We start from the raw sequence: 18,527 nt of genomic DNA on the forward strand, positions 1-18,527 counted from the left end.
GAGAAACACTATTTCTTAATGCAAAAGTTATAATACGCAGAAACCGAGGGCTGTTTGAATAAGGGGACAAAAGGGGATAGCAGAAAAGAATGATTAGGTAATTCGGTCATTGCAGAATGTATAGGTCGGCCACACCCTATCTTAATAAACACTGATCGGATGGACGGGTGGAGGTTGGGGTGAGAATAATACACATATTTCGGCGGCCCCAATTGGAGCACGGCTCATTGTCTGTAGGAGCAGGAAATAGTATAAAATAGGATAGAAGAATAAGGGACGCGTTAAAGTGAGAAGGCGGAATCCCATTGCAGGACTGGCAGTGGGCGCCAGGAGACGTTTCGAGTCGGGCAATTCCGGCCGCGCCCACTACCTTTTGGCAAGCGCCGTGAGGTGCCGTAGCCGAGTCCACAGTCGGTTCACAAGCTCAGGTACGGTGACAGTGTGGCTGTTCTGGCCTGTTCAATGAAACGATCGTCTTCGTCGAGTGGCAGCTTCTATTCTGCGAAATTTTTTGTGCTGCTACGAGCCAATGATTGTTTGTGCCTAATTTATCCTCAGTAACAAGAGGAGTACAACTTTGAAACCAAAATCTACTGTTGGACTACTTTTGCAACAAAATGCGTTTAGCCCCTACGTATAGCGACCTGAAAGCATCATACCTCAATGTTAGAGTGGTTCGTCACGCATCAAAAATAATTTGGTGTTGCAATAAAATGCACAAAGTTCGTCAGGCCAGTAAGAGTCGTCTTAGACTTGTTTCACGACACCTATACTTTTGCACAACACTAAAAGGAATGCAGTTGTCATATTCGGGCTTTGTAGTCGCTTTGACTGGGAAAACAAGATGTGCAAAGTACAGGCTGTGAAAATGGACGACAAAGGTATAGGACTGGTGAAATACTAGCATTTGGTTCAATGTGGCGAGTTCACTTGCTGCAGTAAATATCTACATGGTGGGCCGTGGATGTTTCCCGCACGAAAGCGCGTCTGAGGCATCGGCGCACTTTCTAATTTCCTTAGCTCGTCCTTTTTGGGTAGTTATTATTTATCGTACTCATTGTGTTCCAACTCGTATCTGTAAATGGAATGTTTTAATGTCATCAGGCTATAAATTCAGAACAAGAGCACAACGCCATGAGCAACTCTGCAGCTGGGTAGCTAGCCACTGCTGAACCAGTTCGCCATTACCAGGTGCAATTTTATTGGTCGGGTGCTTTGCCTCCAACAACAATTTTACAAGAAATCGCGAGATTTCTAAAGACCCAAATGTCATATTACCATTTACTTTTGATTCTGCAACTGCACTCGCCGTAAAATGTACATATGGCTTTTAAAAGATACCAAAGCTGCGTCATTCCTTCTAGTAAATCTGACATATGTTTGGAAAAAATATATATATCCTCCTTGGAAGCTGGCTTGCCATTAGGTGGCAAATATCATATGCTGAAAATTATTTTGAATGTGAACAATTGCACTTTTGGCGCGTTTAATAACTATGAAAGTTTATCTATAGAACCACAGGTGCATTGCTGTTACTCGTCAGTCAATGCAAAATGTGTTCTGCACCTTGGATTTGTCGCATTGAACCTGCTTCCAAAGAGAAATAACTTTGCCATACTACAGTCGCACAGCCTCCTACGCCTTTCACAAATTATCAAACATGGTGAATGGTGTTCTGAGGATAGTTTGTTGGAGCGCTATTTTGGGTAAGCACAATCTATCCTGAAACTATGACTTGCCAACTTGATCTTTGAATAATCCAGTTTACTATTTCGCTTGTAGCATTGAGAGGGTGGCCTGTACAGGTGTAGTTGAATACCTGTAGCGTTTGTGGATTTATCATGTTATACTTAGTTGATCTATGGCTAGCTACAGCTATGTTTTTATTAAGTGATAGCCCGGCTTGGCTCTCGGATCACCGCGTATATATATATATATATATATATATATATATATATACATTGTAAGCACTGTGCACGTGCTTTGTCGTTTTCATATGTACATAGCCATCATCCCTGACCTTGTTTCTTGGCGTATGAGCTGGCACGTTTCCTTTTTGGTATAAAAGAAGTGCTTGGCGGCTTGGTTGGTCTCGTTCTTATAAGTGGTGAATGTACGTCAAGACCACGACGGCCTCACGCGTTCACGTCCTCCGCGGAGCGATGTTCCTTTCGCCACCTGTGCCCGGTTACAGCTACAACAATGGACACTTCCAACAACCGTTTTTCCGGTGCCTTTAAACCTACAACACTGACTGACGTCTTTTCCTGCTGTGCCCTCTTGGACTGTGACGAGCATTCATTGCGATCTTTGCCGGACACCGCGGTGATGGCGTTGACTCATGTCTCGACAACTACGACTGTGTGAGTTCGTCGAACTGGTGGAACGACACCCAGAAATTCACGTATATCGTATTTGATCTCACCGGTGTGGCAAGGGCGGGGTATTTCAAGCACGAGTCCGACATCGCGGATTGGTCAACGTTTACCACAAAACTGCGGCAAATCTTCGCTTCCTCGTCTGGTCGTGCAAAAGTCACCAAACCGGAGCTGGACACGCGCCTCGATCTTTCGCAAGAGTTTTACACCTCATTCCTAGAGTATGTCTTGGCTCTGTGGCACCATGCCAACTCTAGCAGATGGAAGCCGAACGCGTTCGAAAAATATTAAAAGGCATTGGCTCTGTAAATCGTGCAAAATCCAGCTTCCGTCCAAGCCATCACTTCCACTTGTCAGCGCATAGACGAGCTGCAGTCTCTCCGTGTTCAAAAGGACAACAGCAGTCCTGAGGTTTCCAATTATTCAGATCTACGTCCTTTCATCCGCACCATCATCCGCGAAGAGCTTCAAGTACAAGAATGGAGGCCTCATGCTGCCTGCATCCCCATCAAGGAGGTTATATACCGAAACTCCCGGAGTAGCAGTCACTGCGGCCTATTACGGGACCGAGAAGCCAACGACGATCATTATGCCGAGGGCAAAAGAGGGTGGAGCGAGTATATAGGCGGCCGCAGATTATGCGCGATACTCGAATGCATTTTCGGTTCCCCAATAAAAAACTGAACAAAAAGTATTCGTTTATCTTATATACACATTTTATTTGCGGTGAGGCAGTTTAGTTACAGGTATCATATCACATGATTTTTTTTGTGCATGAAAGCGTTTGAATGATTAGCTTCTTTAAATGCATAAGCATTCTTTTCCGAGCACCCCCAACTTCGTCACGCGAAAAGTGTCATGCCTTGTATCTGTACAAAAATGCGTAATTTCCGAAGATTATAGTCGTTACAATTGTGTAAATGTAGATTATTGGTAGCTTTATAAGCGATTAGGAACAGTTTACACCAATAAAAGAGTTAATCAGAGAAAATACCGATAGGGATACATAAGCTGCCATAGAAAATGCATTGGGAACCTTACAGTATGGGTTGGCCAACTTGAAGTTTGGAGTGAACGAAGTGAAATTTGGGGATGTTCAACCCCCAAGTTTCAAATGGCTCACCCCCAAATTTCTAGCTGGCCCACCTGCAAATTTCACATTAGCCCACCCGTAAGTTTCTAGTTGGCTCATGAGCAAATTTCAAGTTATCCCATGCCCAAATTTCACGTTGGCGAACTAGCCAATTTTAAGTTGGCCCACTGCTAAATTAGGTTGGCCCACCCGAAAATTTCAGTTAGCCCACCCCCACTAGGAGCTTCCCCATGCATCTTCTATAGAGCCCTATCTATTCCTTTGGGTACTCTCTCCGATCATTTTTATTGGTGTAAATTGTGTTTTTAATTGCTTGTAAAGCTACAAACCCTCTACATTTACACTATTGTAAGTATTAGTTAAGGCGTGGAGCAGAGGTAGAATACCCGGCTTCAAATCTGAAGCTCGTGAGTTCGAATCCCACTCCAGTCCACTACATCTTTAGGCATGAAGTGGTGCCTGACACCGGCAAGAAAAAAATATATTGCCGAGAGCTAGCCGGGCTATACTAGTTCAGGTGAAACCAAACTAGGATGGCCCACTAAGCTTCATAAAAGTCGCTCCCTCACCAGAACAGGAATTAGCCTCCCTGGTACTGTATTCGGCCACTACCTCCCTCATGACTCCGACAAAAAACCCATGGCCCTCAGTCCCAGTCGCTGCGGAGCAGCTGACCAACGCGGCAGAGGGTGCTAAGAATCTCTGGGTCCGGACAGGCCGCCAATGGAAACTGAACATGGTAACGTTCAACACGCGCACCCTCTGGAGTGAGGCTAGCTTAGCAGTACCATTTGAAGAATTATCAGGCATTGCCTGCGATATTATTGGCCTTAGTGATGTTAGAAGAACTGGTGAGGCTTACACAGTGCTGACTAACGGCCACGTCCTCTGCTACAGAGGTCTTCCAGATAAAAGAGAATCCGGGGTAGGATTTCTAGTCCATAACAACATAGCTGGCAACATTTATGAATTTTACAGCATTATTGAGAGGGTAGCAGTCGTCGTAATAAACCTGAATAGGAGGTACTAAATGAAGATAGTACAAGCCTACGCCCCAACCTCTATTCACGATGATGAAGAAATAGAAGTTTTATGAAGATGTTGAATTAGCAAGGAGAAAGGTGAAAACTCAGTATACTGTAGTCATGGGCGACTTCAATGCAAAATCGGGGGAAAAGCAGGTTGGTGAGCAAGCAAGTGGCAACTACGGCGTCAATTCTAGGAATGCAAGAAGAGAGATGTTAGTAGAATACGCGGAACGGGATAGGCTCCGAATAATGAATACGTTCTTCAGGAAGCGCAGCAATAGGAAGTGGACCTGAAAAAGCCCTAATGTAGAAACAAGGAATGAAATAGATTTCATACTCTCTGCCGATCCAAGCATAGTGCAGGATGTAGAACCGTTAGGTAAGGTGAAGTGCAGTGACCATAGGTAAGTGAGGTCTAGGATTTCTCTCAATTTGAAGAGAGAAAGAGTGAAATTAGTCAAGAGGAAACAGGCCAACCTACAGGCAATAAGGGTAAAAACAGAGCCATTCAGGCTGGTGCTTGCAAATAAATATGCAGATTTAGAAAAGGAAGATAAAGACAACATAGAGGTAATGAATGAAACCGTAACTAGGTTGATCTCAGAAGCAGCAATTGAAGTGGGAGGTAAGGCATCAAGGCAACCAGTAGGTAAGCTCTCCCAAAAAACAAAGGACGTAATAAACAAACGACAAAACACAAAAATGTCCAACTCAAGAGATCAGATAGAACTCGCTGAACTGTCAAAACTGATGAAGAAGAAGAACGTAAGGGATATTCTAAATTATAACGTGAGAAAGATTCAGGAAGCCGTAAAATATGGACGCAGCCTTAAATCAGTAACAAGAAAGCTTGGCATAGGACTAGGCAAGATGTATGCACTGAAAGATAAGCATGGTAATATCATCAGCAATTTTGATGACATAGTAAAGAAGCGGAAGAATTCTATGCTGACCTGTACAGTGCCCAAAACAGCCAAGCTACTTTCATTCGAAATAATGATGAACCGAATACAGAGGCTCCTTCTATAACTAGCTATTAAGTTAGAAGGGCCTTGAAAGACATGACCAGAGGAAAAGCTGCTGGAGAAGATGGAATAACAGTCGATTTATTCAAAGATGGAGGAGATAATATGCTTGAAAAGCTTGCGGCCCTTTATACGCAAAGCCTCACAACTTCAACTGTACCAGAGAGATGGCAGAACGCCAACATTACACTAATCCATAAGAAGGGAGACATTAAAGAATTGAAGAATTATTAGACCTATTAGCTTGCTTTCAGTATTGTATAAAATATTTACCAACATAATTTCCAATAGAATCAGGGCAACACTTGACTTCAGCCAACCAAGAGAACAAGCTGGCTTCAGGAAGAGATATTCTACAATAGATCATATAAATATCATCAATCAGGTAATCGAGAAATCTGCTGAGTAGAATCAACCTCTCTATATGGCTTCCATAGATTATGAAAAGGCATTTGATTCAGCAGAGATACCAGCAGTCATAGAGGCATTGCGTAATCAAGGAGTACAGGAGGCATACTTGAATATCTGAGCAAACGTCTACAAGGATTCCACAGCTACCTTAGTTCTTCACAAGAAAAGCAGAAAGTTACCTATCAATAAAGAGGTTAGGCAAGGAGACACACTCTCTCCTATGCTATTCACTGCATGCTTAGAAGTATTCAAGCTCTTTGACTACGAAGGCTTAGGAGTGAAGATCAATGGCGAATATCTCAGCAACCTTCGGTTTGCAGATGACATTGTCCTATTCAGCAACAATGGAGACGAATTAGAGCGAATGATTGAGGAGCTTAATCGAAAAAGTTTAAGTATCGGGTTGAATATTAATATGCAGAAGACAAAGATAATGCTCAATAGCCTGGCAAGGCAACACGAATTCAGGATTGCCAGTCAGCCTCTAGAGACTGTAAAGGAGTACGTTTATCTAGGTCAGTTACTCACAGGGGACCCTGATCACGAAAAAGAAATATACAAAAGAATAAAATTGGGTTGGAGTGCATACGGCAGACATTGCCAAATTTTGACTGGGAGATTACCACTGTCATTGAAAAGAAAAGTGTACAATCATTGCATTCTACCGGTGCTAACATATGGGGCAGTAACTTGGAGGTTAACAAAGAAGCTCGAGAACAAGTTAAGGACCGCACAAAGAGCGATGGAACGACAAATCTTAGGAGTAACGTTAAGAGACAGGAGGAGAGCAGTGTGGATCAGAGAACAAACAGGAGTAGACGATATTCTAGTTGACATTAAGCGGAAGAAATGGAGCTGGGCAGGCCATGTAATGCGTAGGATGGATAACCGGCGTACCATTAGGGTTACAGAATGGATGCCAAGAGAAGGGAAGCGCCGTCGAGGACGGCAGAAAACCAGATGGGAGGATGAAGTTGGAATACACTAGCGTAAGACAGGGGTAATTGGAGATCGCAGTAAGAGGCCTTCGTCCTGCAGTGGACATAAAATATAGGCTGATGATGAGAAGGAAGTGTTAAATGTATTCGAAAATTACGCATTTTTGTGCAGATACAAGGCCTACGAGGAACTTTTTGCGTGGTGAAGCTGGAGCACTCATCAAGGAATAACTACGCATTAATATACTCGAAACTTAAAGCATATCCTCGCCTGTTTACTAGTACCCACTAGTACCTAACGCACGTTAAATAAGCGTCATTGTGCTTATGTCCTATGACAAGTAGACACATTGCAATGTACAATCAGACCACACGCGTATTTGGGTACAACTCCAGCGTGCTGGAAGCTAGCCGTGAAATCACAGCCCAACCACATGCAGTTATGCGCCATTCAGTATTTAAGGTATAAATTTAACATCGAGACACGTGTAATGCCGTACATCAACATCAAAATTTTTAGTATTAACCTCCTTGGTCCCAACCCCAACCTTCGACTTGGGCGAGGTTACGAGCGTAAAGCAAGAGTTGGCAACGATGACAACACTCACGACGAATCTTACTCCGGTAAAGCACCCAATTCCTACGTATGGGGATGTGGTTCGCTACCAACGCCTACCGTGACCCCTCTGTGCCTATTGGCGTTATCTATGGCCATTTGGCTTCGATGGAAACCAGGCCACTTGCTGTGCCATCCTACCCTCAGTGGCGTCCAGCTAGTCCAGTTTGTTTTTACTACGGCATACGTGGCCATATCTCGTTTCTGCCACTGCCGCCAGTAGGGTAAAAGACTAGGCAATGCTTGAGACTAGAGAGACAGTACCCACCGACCTGACGCCTACTCCTCTGGACCGTACTTCTTCCCTAAGCAGCATCCTCCGTCTTCTCCATGTGCCACCAATCTACCTCACAGTTCCCGTTCCGCCAGACGTAGGTTTCCTTCACCCTACCGGCGCTCTACATCACCACTGCGCCCTCTTCCCATCTTGCAGAACATCACTCGGAAAACTAACTGTTGCAGTTTTTTGAGGAAGAAGTGCTTCCTATATGTCTTCAAAAATCACTCCTGGTCACTCGGCCAACATGTTTGCTCTTACTGTTGAAAGTGTTCCTGTGTCGGCTCTCGTCGATTCTGTTCTTCGTAGTGACGTGTGTTCGCGGCTCCGGAAAGTAAGAACGCCTTTTCTTGGACCTATATTGCGCGGTTGTAACAATGTATTTACTCAAACCGACGGACAGTGGACAGTGTTTTCATCGACGGCATCTATCGATGTGTATCCAGTGAACTTATACTGTGCTGAGACTTCCTACGGTTTGCTTCAGCCTTCATTTCATGTAGAGAGAAAATTGCCCATATCACCAATACCTTGCTTGCCCCTATTACAGTGTCACAAAAGGGCGCGTAATCAAAGCGCGCGCCGCGTGTCACGCAAGCCAGGGAACGAAACACGCCGGCCCCACGACAATTTCAACAGAAGGGAAGAGCGCATACGCCTCAAAGAGCCGACGTGACCAACGGAGTCTAGACGTCGAGGGGACGGTAACCAGAGAGAGAGTGCGCGTGGGCGCCGAGGTACCCTCTTACCCGGCGAGCGCGCGCGTGGTAACAGAATGACTCACCACCCCCTCGACGACGCTCGACGGCGGCGGTCGACCGTACTAGAAAAGACTAGAAGATTCCCAGGCTTTGGCGATGCTACAGAATCACAACTCCGACCGAGGATTCGAGAAGGATCGTCGACGGCTATATAAACGCCGTGCGAGACCCAGAGAAGTTCAGACCAGTCCGCACCGGTTAAGTGATGTAACAGTGAAGACCGAGCGTCTGCAGAAGAAAGGGATTCCCGGGCAAGCAAGTCGACGAGTTCATCGAGCGTCTGCATTTCCGGAAGAAGTTCCTTCTTCGAGATTTGCCCCGAGCTACGCCGAGATCGTCTGACAAGACCAAGACGGGTGAATACGATTGGACACTTAGTGTTCCTATTCATTTTGTAATTTACTTTACGTGTTGGACTCTTAGTGCTTGTCGTTAATTATTTTGCTGTGTTTTGTGAATACCCATCAGATTATTGTGTTTTGTCTAGCCTAAGTGTGCAAGTGTGTGTGTAACTGCCTTGCGTGAAGAATATATTTTATTGTGTTTTGACAACTCTGGGCTCTGACTCGGTCTTTGGACAGCAACCGGCGTTCGCTTGCACGCGAGAGGGCCCATTCTTAATTGTCCTTGCTTTCGTGGGATTGTTTTCGGAAGCTGATAAGTCGGCTTTAGAGTTTGCTCTGGCGTTTACGCCTCGTTCACTGGGTCATTCACATACAGGCCATTCTCCTTCATGCGTGAACTTTGCTGTCGCAGTAGCCTACATCCTGCGTCCTGGTCACGAAGACGTTGTAGCCGTAACATCTAGTCAGATTATCGACGCAGACACTCTAGTCGAGCCTATTTTTCCCGCTCTACTTCTCACGAAAATCGCACCGCCACCGGTCTAACCTGACTAACGTGTCGAAGGTAGCATGTGTGAATTTGTTGGCCAGTTGCGTTCACGCAAAAAGATCGCGTACTCGTGACGGCTGCGGCAGAAAGGATGTTCCACATCCGCCGCCAAGGTCGCGAGCTGTGGCGCTGTGTAACACTCCCGGGGTTAGTTCTAGTAGGCAAGCGTCTATAATTAAATAAAATCATGTTCTAGAAAGATTATGGCAAGAATGTGATGAAGATCTTTTGATAACAGTCCACATGCGAAGACTACATATCGTGGATAAATAGTTTACGGCATGGCTTACATGTTAGCGTTGAACGAAATTCAGCTGGTTATCCAATATACTGTAGAAAGTGTGTCAGGCAGATATGGTGGTCTGGAATTATGTTAGCTGAATGGTGTTTACATCGTTAGCTAGGACATCACTTCGTAATGAATATCTTTGAGCAGTTACAAGAAACAGATAAAACAATTTCAGCATGGCAAGGTGCTGACAATAACGCAATCTTAATGGTTTCTAATAACTAATTGGAGCGGTGAAATGTCAACAGTTCCCGAATACAAAAAATTAAGAACACCATTTCTTGCTGCATCATGGCACTTGAGTTACTCGTTACGAGTAATTAAACTGTGCTCGTTGGGTCAAGAAGTATACAAGAAATATCGGTTTTAAGCGCTCGCTCGCTAATTCCCAATACCTTTGCTGCTACTTGGTTTCTTAACCTTTTGCAGTGGTTTGCGCAGCTAGTTCGAAATCAGGCGGACATGGTGAGTACTATCAATACCTCTCATTTCTTCAGTACACCGCACCAAAAATTATCATCACGAGGGCGTACCTCCATCGTTATATTGTGGAACAAAAGTCTGAGCTGGTTGTGCAACCCCAGCGCATATATGTTGTCCGAGCATAAGCAACGATCACATCAAGTGCTGCAAAGCAGGTATACAATATACTGATCTGGCCCGATTGATTGATTTATTGAGCACAGCTTAGAGGTTCTGGCTCAAACGTTATATGAATGACAGACTAGATAGGAAATAAATTGCTCAAGCTGAAAAGCACTCTTGCATATTGCCCTGGAGCAGAGAGTGAGAGAAGGAGAAATAAGATTTATTTAAACAGCGGACGAAGAAGATCGTCCGCACGTAAGGTGCCTCCTCAGTTCAGTCAGCCGTGGTTCCTCGTAACATGTAGCGCCTTATCCCCCAGTCGAAGCTGGTTCTCAAGGCACGAGCGGCTTCGCAGGGTCACCTTCAATATTTAGCAATATTTTGCAGCCTAACTGGCCGCATTTACCCTTGATAACTTCGCACTGAGTCACCGCCCATACAAGATACTCGGTCCCTTTAAAAGGCGTAACTTTTTGACAAAGAGCTTCATCACTTTATGATTGCTCAAAAATGGTTCGTGTCAAACTAACCATTTCTTAATAATCTGTCACAAAACGTATTGTTACCTCCATTCTCAGAATATATGTATTTTACGCACCGTTAAAAAGTAACACATTATGTGTCAATAAGCTGAACTTTGTCTTGGTCGATGCAGCTGCGTCCCCTAATGTGTTTAGACACAAATGCTTCCAAGGCTAGACCTGCCCAGAGCACATTCAATACGACACATTGGTTTACTGAGCCCCTCCCCCCTAAGTATTAGTCAAAAACCGTCATGTTCGATATTCAATACAATTGCGGCCTAGTCTTTTGGCTTTTTCTCCTGCTTTGAGATCGGTCTCTCACCGTACGAACACCAAGACCAGTGGGGATGTCTCACACAGCTATCACGCCCTCGTACGAGTATTGCGGGTGTGGCGAGGAAATATTGTACGACTATTTGATTTTGGAACGAAAGAATGTTATCACCGAGGCTGTACGCATAGTCCGAGTATTGGCCGTTTATGCAAGCACTGATCCTCACACACGAATGTGCGGTTGTCACACACCTCAATGAAGCATAAAATGAAGTTCTACCCCCAGAAGCTTCCGCATGTACGATTCTTTATAGATCTACGAAACTTATTTACAAGAAATCTTAATTATTTGGCGCCAGCGATGAGAGTGTAGCGCCCACCGACGCGGGGACACTATGGCCAGCGATCACAGCTGACACCTTGGTGCCGGATGTAAACAAAGAGAAAAAAAGTTGCAGTGGCTTAGCTCGGCTATGCCAGGATATACGTAGCGTTATCAAAGGTTCAGCTGATTATTCTTAGCTTTCCTGGTTGTCTCCTACGCTCAACCGCTAATTGCCAGGCAACTACTTCGGGATCCGATGAGTCAAGCTTCTCCGTTCTTCTGCGCTGTTGAGCAGCATTTGCGCTCTCCTTCTCCATGGCTATACCACACTGGCAAACGCCAGTCAGAAGCGCAGCGGCTCCAGCGCAGTGTCAGACGGCGACTGCACAGTGAGCGCGCGCCGGCGCCAGTGCGTCTACCACGGCTACGACGTCACTCCTCTGAATGCGCAGACCGGCGGCGGTGAGTCGCGCGCGGCGGCGGCGGAGTGCGCGAGAGGTGCCGGCTCCGGTGGCTCCGGTGCGCAAGCCGTGAGACCTCACTGATCCTTGCGCATGCGCAGCACCGCTCTTGATGTGCCGCGAGAAACGGGCTTGGCTAGGCCAGTGTAGCTAACGCTACAATAAAGATGCGCAGTGCGTGCTCGAGGCCCAAGCTCGGCACGCGCAGTGTTTTGGAAGATTGCCACGCCAGTCATGTCAGCCGCCGCTCGGCTCGCTGCCTTCGCTCTTCTGTCGAATCCATGTAGGGACGATGGCATGGCTCGTGGGCCGCCGTCACGTCCTCCTCCAGTGGTGATCCGGGAGAACTCGCCGTGCACCGATCGACACACTGCCACGGCTACATGGCCGGAGCCGCAGTTCAACTCACCACTGCCACCGTTAAAGTTCGGCTGCCTCGCTGCATGGTTCGTGCAGTTTGAGTCTGGAGCTGAACTCTGGAGCTGAACCACATCCTCTGGAGCTGAACCTCTGGAGCTGAACCACTCTGGTTCCAGGAGTTCAAGTACGTGGTGCTCTTCGACGTCCTGTCGCTTGCTCTCCAGCTGCACCTCACCGTTCCATCGCCTGGCCCGCGCCCCTATGACGAAGTGTGGTAGTCCGTCCTGAACTTCTATGGCGCGGCTTACCACCCTCTTCCAGAGGTTGACCACACGCTACCCGACTCATCTCCGCCAACACCCTCACAGCCAGCACCAAGAGCGTCTCTTCCTGCCATTGTCATCAGGCCACCTAATCGCCTTTATGACCACCGACGATGACACGTGGCAGTGCAAACATCACCGACCCAACGCCGACTCCAGCGCACCCCAGCGTGTCTGTCTCCAACGACATCGCTCCTGACAATACGCCCCCGACAGACCCTCTAGCCGATCCGTCCACGCCGTCCGCTGAGCCCGCCTCCGAGCCGGCGTGCTAGCTCTGCACCGTGCCGACTCCGCGGCCTCCGACCTTGCCGGCTATTGCCACCGCTGACACCGGCCATGACTTTCTACAACCCCCGACAACGAATGGGTCATATCCCCGGCGGTCAGTGCAGTCATTGGCACTGTTGGCAGGGATCACACCACCTACCTTGTCCATGCGGGTGTTCACCCGCGCTGCTTCCGTGGACGTTCGCGCCTCGTCGCTGTGTGCCTCACGGCCTCGTCGCGCTGCCGGCTTTTGCGATGTCGCAGTGGCGGTTGCGCTGCACCCCGCGTCGGGCGTCGTCACCAAACCACCGGTCACTCCGCGGCCCCTGACCGAACTTTGCCCAGGCGTCCCGTGGCTTCCTCACGATGCGCCCCGTCGCGGGCTGCGCAGGATCGTTGTCGTTGTCCCTTCCCGACAGGGTGTGCCACGTCCACACGCAATGCACGCGTCGCGGCCCATACAGCGCTTCCACTTCTCCGTTGAATGGCATGTAGGGCACGCGCACCCTACACGCCATTCAACGGTGCGGTCCGTGATATGCCACCGGCAACGCGCGACCTGCAGCGTCACTATATTGAACATGGGATGGAATAAATAGGGTGACAAAATTTCTACAATAATAAAATATAATTTACTAAATATTCATAACGTTATGTGTCGTCGTTTAAAGTCGAGACCACGTGAACAGCATACCGACGGCAGATGGCATGTTTCTAAATTGGACCAATTTGCATTATTCAAACGCTCAACAGGTCATGATGGCGGAGTGGATATTGGCGCTTAAAATCTCCTTTGCCTTTTTCTCAATACCGTTGATACTGTGGGATGTCGCGTCTGCTGAAGCACGAATTCCAACATAAAAACATAACATACCTCATAATGAACGCCTGTTTGTAATGCTTATTTTTTTAACCACGCCTTATGTAATACCCCTCCAATGGGGTATTTAAGGTAATAAAGTGAAGTGAAGTGAAGTGAACTGTTTATTTAATGAGCAACGGCAGCGGCACGAGCATACCAACGCTACGCTCGTCTCGGTAGCGTAAGGAAAAATCTACTCTTTCCAGCCGGGCAGCCTGTTTTGTAGCCACCGTCGGTGACGTATACCTCGGGTGACGCAGCGGTGGACGCTGCGTTTTATCCGTAACGCAGTCCATCCTGTAGCCGTGTTACGCTGGGCCGGATGATAACAAGGCGGAGGCTGCGCGGAAATATGCGCAGAGTGTGTCGCCACAACGCCCCCCACCCACGGAGTGGAGAGCCCACAGGGCTTTTAAATACCTGTGCAGCGTACCGGACGTCCATAGCGTGTAGGCTGCTAAGTTGGGGGTCGTGGATGGACGCCTGTGGGTGCACTGGTATTTCCTGGTTCAGCGGAAACGACGCAGGCTGGCTTCAGCCGGTTGATAGAGACGCGGACTTCGTTCCCGTTAACGCGCCAGGTGAAGGTTTTGTCGTCGCGATGGAGAACTGGGTAGGGTACGATGTAAGGTGGCTGGAAAGGCTTGCGGATGGTGTCGTCGCGGAGAAAAGTATGCTGCACGTTGCCAGATCCTTGAAGACGAAAGGGGCTGTCTTACAGTGGTGAGCTGCGGGTGACGGGCGGAGGGCAGTCATGGTGCGTCAGAGCCGGGCGACGAAATCATTGGGATTTGATGTCGAGGTGGTGGATGGCGGTTAAGCAAGAAATTCGCGAATGTCCGGCTTGAAGGTGGTGCATAGACCTAGGGCGACGGCTGGGCTGGCTTCCAGCCAGGTTGAGTCCGGTTGGCACATGATGGCTGCTTTGAACTGTTGGTGGAAACGCTCCAGCATCCCGTTGGCGCAGGTGTGGTAGCTGGTGGTCCTCGAGCGCTGAAACCCAGTGATCGGCCCGAGGAGCCGGAAAAGGTGGAATTCGGACTGTCGAACTTGGTGGGTGGTAAACTGGCCAATGAACGAGAGCTGGTTCTGCTGGACCGGTGGGAGTTTGTCGCGGCGTTGAGAAAAGGCGTAGGTCCGTGGGTTATGGTCGGTATTTATAATGCAGTGCTGTGCTTCGAGAATGTGGCGAACGTGTTGAGCTGCTTCGTATATCACCTGAAGTTCTCTGCGGTAAGCTGGCGAACTCGACGGGGCTGGGGTTGTGGTTTCGTCGGTAAGGCTGGCCTCAGCAGGGGTCGTTTTCCGAGCTGAGAGTTTCTTGGAGAAGAATGCCAAGTGATGCCAGGTGTTGTCTACGCGTTGCATAAGGGCGAGCCGATTACGAAGCTGGAGGCATCCGTGAAGATCCCCAAAGGGGAGCGTCTCGCAAAGGATGGGAGAGAAGTGTGGCGCTGCAGAGAGCAGCTTTGCATTCTTCGAAAAGTAGCGCTAAAGCCGGTGTCGACGTGACGGGTTTGTTTCCTCGTAGACCAGCCAAGGAATCACAGAGGGGAGCCTGATAGTCGGCTGCGTCTGGCAAGAAACGCCTGCAAGAGTTCAGCATGCCGAGGAAACGGCGAAGCTCTTTAGTGGTGGTGGGTTGAGGGTAATTTTGCAGGTCTGAGATGCATTGAGGCAAAGGTCGAGTTCCCTCTTATGAAACTTCACGGCCGAGGAATTTGACGACAGAAAGCGCTCTTTGGGACATTGACGAGTAGGCCGTCGTCATCGAGGCGTTGGAAAAGTAGAATGCGCTGGTGGTGTGGGTCGGCGTTACAGGAAAAGACCAATATTGCGTCAAGATAGACGACGCAGAAGTCCAGGCCGCGGACGACTCCGTCGATGAAGCGTTGAAAGGTATGTCCATCGTTCCTCAGGCCAAAGCTCATGAAGGGAAGCTCGAACAAGCCGAAAGGGGTAATGATTGCAGTTTTCGGGACGTCGTCCGGATTGACGGGTATCTGCGTGTAGGCCTTCATAAAGTCTTGCACGAATAAAACACTGGCAGCTATAAATGCGATGGACGAAGTTCCTGTATGTGGTGAACGGGGTACCTGTCCGGAATGTTGCTGTTCCTGAAGCTGTTGCTCTTGCTTCTGGATCACCTCCTGCTGCGTGTCAAGCTGCCTCTGGAGAAGTTCCAGCTGTTGTTGAAGGGCGTCTTGCTGACTCATGTCGATGCATTATTGTCCGTTGTCCTGGTCACCAGATGTGGGATGTAGCGTCTGTTGAAGGAAGTATTCCAACATAAAAACGTAACAACTGTTTATTCGATTAGCAATGGCAGCGGACGAGCATACCAACGCTACGCTCGTCCTCGCTAGCCGAAGGAAAAGGCCACTCTTTCCAGCCGGACAGCCTGTTTTTCAGCCGCCGTCGGTTTCGCATACCTTGGGTGACGCGGCGGTGGCGCTGTGTTTTATCGGTAACGCAGTCCAGCGTATAGCAGTGTTACGCTGCGCCGCAAGGCGGAGGCTGCGCGAAAATATGCGCAGAGTGTGTGGCCACAATACTAAGAACTTTTTGTAAGCAAAGGGAGAAATAAACCTATGAAGCTAGAAACAAAGTGGCTTGATATTCTCGATGGGGCAATGACAATAGATTCTCAGCTGCATCTATCCATTGTGCGCTAACGGCCATTTGGCTACCCACGTGCATTCCACTCCGTGAACATTTTATGTAATGTGAAAGTCATGTTTGCGAATACACTTGACTTTTCTGCTGCATGGCTGAGATGCCATCACGTGGCGCCTTTTGTACACTCATTTTGCCAAAGTCGTACAATATTGTCAGCTTTGATATACGGATGCCTGTAAAACATTTTATCAGCGTCACATCAGCACAATATCACCGGAGTGCAGGTACAATTATGAATATCTCTGTCGACGCCTTCATTGCCGTATTTTCGCTCTTTAAAAATCTTTACGTGCCAACGTGCGCTTAGGTTACAATTTTGCGCTTACCATTTCTTTTCCCATGGATGACACCGACCAGCTAAAAGCTATTACAACTGTTTAATTCAATGGAATAATTCAGAGAGAACATGTTAAGAAAAGTAAAGCTTTTTGTGAGGGAAGTGACTCAATATGCCGCTTTCGGATGCCACATGAAAAGTTAGAATACATAATCGGACTGACGGCTCTTTTCCGTCAAAACGAATGAGGCATTTCTTATTACCGGGTCAGCCGTCTACGAGCTAGCAGTCATCTGTGTCAGTAAACCGCTAATTTCTCTGCCCTCGTTGTCTTCTTCTTTAACTTATTAATAGGCCATTTCAAGATAGACATGTACCTCGTTGTTGACAAAGCGTTCACAAACCACTTCGGCGATGACCGCACAGCAGCCGAGAATAACGTCAGAAACGTTATTCATAAGGCAAGTACATAAGCTTTTTCGTAATCAAACACTTTTTGTTTTCAATAAAAGTAATTCCGTTCAATTTAGATTCATTTGAGTGCAATTCAAACAATGACGATATATATTTATGTGTAGCTCATAGGAGGATGTATAATTGCGGTATGCTTTATACACTCAGCACTCGCTGAAAGCGAGCAGACGGGAAGTCATGTTCTGAATGAGGCAGACATAAACATAATTCTTAGCCTCATCGCATTTCTAAAAAACATTGTGGTGAGTATATACACCTATGCGATGAATGAGCTTTCTTGAAGCATATAAAAACCTGATCTGGGACTGCAAATAAGTTTACTTTTATGCGACTTCATTTCTAATAGGGCTAGTAAGGCTGCTACAGGCGCTAGTTGGTAACGACATCATGGCTGAACGGGTTGCTTGGAGTAAGACGAAGGACTGGTTTCTCCAAACATGATTGCTTTCAGAGGCAATATTTGTTTGCTTGCCTGAATAAATGGAAAAAAAAGGAAATAAAAGGGAAACTGGTTTAAACATAGCAAGAACATTTGTCAAGGTAGCTCTGCTGGTCATCACTGTAATTTCTTGAAAATATTCAAATTTGTAGTCATATTTGCACCTTTTGTCCGTTTCATGACATCACGATAACTAATTAGGTATCCAAGAAACGTCACTATTTTGTAATACATTTACCTTCTTAAGTGAAATGTGTGTCCGGTGTTTTCAACTGTTTGTAAGAACAAGCAGTAGTTGAAAGAAAAAAAAAGCTGCATTTATGCCAAGTGGACACGCCGTTGGCCTAACACGAGGTTCGATGACCCCTTAGATCAAACACTTCAATGCTAAAGAGTAACAAATGATTACCTGTGGTAAAATAAAAAGAAAGAAAAATTGACCCTCTATAGCCTGAGGTATGTATACTGCGTGGGGAATTTCACATCCTATCACTATAAAAGCTTACTCCCGTGGTTAAATTGATGGCCACCGGTGTGCGCCACCGTTCATCGCTAGAATCATATCGATTCAAAATGCCGATTCAAAATGAGCATACACAACTCGGAGGACATTTTTTTGACAAATTAGGAACAACCAACGTGCAAAAAAATGCGAAGAACCGTTAAGAGTGGCGCGCACTTCACGTGCATATCGACAACTAGCCACACGAAGGTACTAATACTTTCGCGAAATATACAAATGCACATATCTTTACATCCCACTTTATTTCTATGCCATGACTCAATAGTCACACGTGCTCAAATATTTAGACGATATTGGATCAGGTTTTGAGGCCATGCAGCTTAGACTGCTTTTACTATTGATATTTCAACCGCCTGGCTCAGCATAGCCACCGTGGCTTTTCCGCCATTCATCCACATCTACCTAATTTTAGAACTTCGTCTGGAATCTCCTTAGTCCT

The 18,527-nt window shown here is 47.1% G+C and overlaps 1 long non-coding RNA gene across 1 annotated transcript; it reads left to right on the top strand.

Annotated features, from left to right (window-relative positions):
* Positions 1-1,575: 1,575 nt before the first annotated feature.
* Positions 1,576-17,158, top strand: LOC125940011 (uncharacterized). The gene is made up of 3 exons (XR_007463237.1): positions 1,576-1,706; positions 10,140-10,175; positions 17,007-17,158. It is a non-coding gene; the product is annotated as an uncharacterized LOC125940011 (long non-coding RNA).
* Positions 17,159-18,527: the final 1,369 nt, after the last annotated feature.

Source organism: Dermacentor silvarum, chromosome 9 (genome assembly GCF_013339745.2).
Source record: "Dermacentor silvarum isolate Dsil-2018 chromosome 9, BIME_Dsil_1.4, whole genome shotgun sequence".
Lineage (NCBI taxonomy): Eukaryota > Metazoa > Arthropoda > Arachnida > Ixodida > Ixodidae > Dermacentor > Dermacentor silvarum.